Consider the following 3,393-nt stretch of genomic DNA (forward strand, 5'->3'; position numbering starts at 1 on the left):
CACTTGTTATACGCTGTAGAACACCACCTTTAACCACTTTAATAGCTGCTATATCAATGTTTCTGTGTTACTATTTGCAGCTGCAAAACCACCCAATAACAACCCTCTTTGCAGCTGCTATTCGATACTTATTTTTTTTTTTTGTGTTTACAACCCACGAAACCACCACCTATTACAACTCATTACTGCTGCTATAACCTTGTTCCTTCTTGTTGCTACTAACCGTCAAAACCACCATCATTATTTTTTTTCTATTTTCGGTTGCAGACACCACCACCGTTGGCTACTGTAGCTGTCACCTTGTGTTTTCATTTTTCTTTTTCTCAACAGTGAACCACCACCACACACCACCTCTTTACCTGCTACAAGCTGCAAATTTTTGCTGTTTATTCTATTCTATTGAGACCCGCACACCATAGATGAACAGCCACCTGCAACTCCACTGTTGTAGCTGAGTTGCTTTTGGTTTAGCAAGAGTGATAATGTAATATGATGATGATTGATGAAGTGATCTGCTACAGCTACACCGTGCCACCTGTTTTCCACTAAACCCACACGAATTGGGTTTTAATCTTGGGCTTATATTAAGTTTTGGGCCGTTTAATAAATCAAGTGAAATTGTTTAAATGGTTTTAATTGTTGGGCCGTGTTTGTTGATGTTATGGGGCCAAAATTCGAATTGGGTTTTTGCTGTGAACTGAAATGACGAGGTGGATGACATGATTTTGATGAGTGGGTTTTGTGAAATTTGAAGTTAAATAAAATTTAAAATGTTTATAATCAGAAAAGTAACAGCAGTGCAATGGTTTGGTGTGTTTTCGGGTTAGCGAGAGGTCGCGGGTTCGAGCCCGGGAAGGGCACTTATTTTTGGGACTTATTCTTTGAGGTAGTTTTCTATTATTATAATTATTATTATTATAATTATTATTATTATTATTATTATTATTATTATTATTATTATTATTATTATTATTATTATTGTTATTATTTATTATTATTATTATTATTATTATTATTATTATTATTATTATTATTATTATTATTATTATCATAAGTATTAGTATTATTATTAGTAGTATTATTATCATTATACTTATTAATATATGTATTAGTATTATTATTATTAGTAAAATTATTATTTTTACAGTTATTATTATTAGTAGTATTATTATCATTACAGTTATTAATGTAAGTAATAGTATTATTATTATTAGTAAAATCATTATTTTTATAGTTATTATTATTACTATTCATCATTATTAAAATTATCATTATTAGTAAAGTTATCATTATTATTATTATTATTAAAATTATCGCTTTTATAAAAATTATCATTTGTTATTATTATTATTATTATAACTATGGTTATTATTATTATAGGATGAAACAACTTTTTTATATTATTAACAATATTATTTTATCAATTAACTATTAGTTATATAAAACCATATTTACTACATATAACATGACTATATTAATATTTTTATAATAATATTAATAAATGTAATTAATTAGGTTATTAATAAAACACGTAATTAAAATACAGTAACAATTAATCCACTAATAATCCATAAATTTATTCGATTACCATTATATGTGTTAATATATATATATATATATATATATATATATATATATATATATATATATATATATATATATATATATATATATATATATATATATATATATATATATATATATATATATATATATATATATATATATATATATATATATATATAGGTTCGTGAATTCGAGGCCAACCCTGCATTGTTCAGTTTCGTCGTATGCATATTTTTACTACAAAATATTGTATCGTGAGTTTCATTACTCCCCTTTTAAATGCTTTTGCAATGTATATTTTTGGGACTGAGAATACATGCGCTTTTATAAATGTTTGACGAAATAGACACAAGTAATTAAAACTACATTCTACGATTGGATTATTATACCGGATATCACCCTTTGAGCCTGGTAACCTAAGAATTGGTGTTTATTATAATTGCCATCAATTGACGCGAATCCTAAAGATAGATCTATGGGCACTAACAAGCCCCAGTCAGAGAATTTGAACTGCTTTAGTACTTCGATTTATCATGTCCGATGAGAGTCCCGGAATGATGGGGATATTCTAGATGCATTTGTGTTAATGTCGGTTACCAGGGTTCAATTCGTAGGAATGGATTTTATAGCAGTGAGCAGACCTGCACTTTGAAATCGAAAATGAAATCTCGTGGTCTATTGAAATTATTAAAATGATTATTTATCATAAACCTATGAACTCACCAACCTTTTGGTTGACACTTTTAAGCATGTTTATTCTCAGGTATGAAAGAAATCTTCCGCTGTGTATTTGCTCATTTTAAAGATATTACATGGAGTCGTTCATGACATATTTAGGACAGTACCTCGCAATGAGACCAAATGTTGAAGACTTCGTCCAGGTGGATTAGGACGGGTCGCTTCATGTGCGAGGTTGATTATGGTGTTGAGATTGCTGAACCATTTTAATGAGATTATTTTTTTTAACTGCTAATTAATTGAAGCAATAATAGATTGAAAAGAAATAAGAGTAACAATAATAGATGACGTTGAATACTCCGTAAATAAGAGTAACAATAATAGATTGAAAAGAAAGTGCTAGTAGGTTGGCACTATAATTAAATGTGAGCAAATTCCTTGTATTGGAAATCAAAATAAAAGGAGTAAACGTAAGGACACGTACAGAATTTGACTACCTCAAAACAATTGAGTAATCGGCAACGATAGTAAACGACAAAGTTACGGATTATATGATAGAGGAAAGAAAAAAAAATGGTTGAATATAAAATTGAGAAAGCTTTATAATAATTCAGTGTTTACCGATAACCGTATATGATGCGTTCAATACTGCGATTGCTGAAAAATTGGCGACCGTGGTTTTGGTTTTTTTTTTTTTTTTTTTTTTTTAGATTGTGGATTTGGCTTGATACCATGTTGAATGTCGTGTTTTGTTATCCTAAATGCTCAAATCATAGTGCAGTGTACATAATAAATAGCCTAGCAAGGCATAAATCTAATGGCCTAAATAGACAGATGGACCCTTATAGAATACGGACCAATAATATAAATACAGGCTAATATACTAGTCTAACATTTGAATGACAAATATATTAAACCTTTCAACATTTTGTAGGATATAGGATATAGGGAATGTCCGGATAAACCTTTGAATCGTGTAAACACTTTTCTAATAAAGTATTTCGACCCTATACAAATATATTGCATTAGGGTTACACAAAATCTTTATTGAGATAAGACAAATGCACAACTCCAATAAAAGCAATTAAAATTTAGAGTCAAGAATATAGATAATTTGTATATTGTGAGTGTTCAAGGTTTCATGATTTC

Source organism: Rutidosis leptorrhynchoides, chromosome 2 (genome assembly GCF_046630445.1).
Source record: "Rutidosis leptorrhynchoides isolate AG116_Rl617_1_P2 chromosome 2, CSIRO_AGI_Rlap_v1, whole genome shotgun sequence".
Classification (NCBI taxonomy): Eukaryota; Viridiplantae; Streptophyta; class Magnoliopsida; order Asterales; family Asteraceae; genus Rutidosis; species Rutidosis leptorrhynchoides.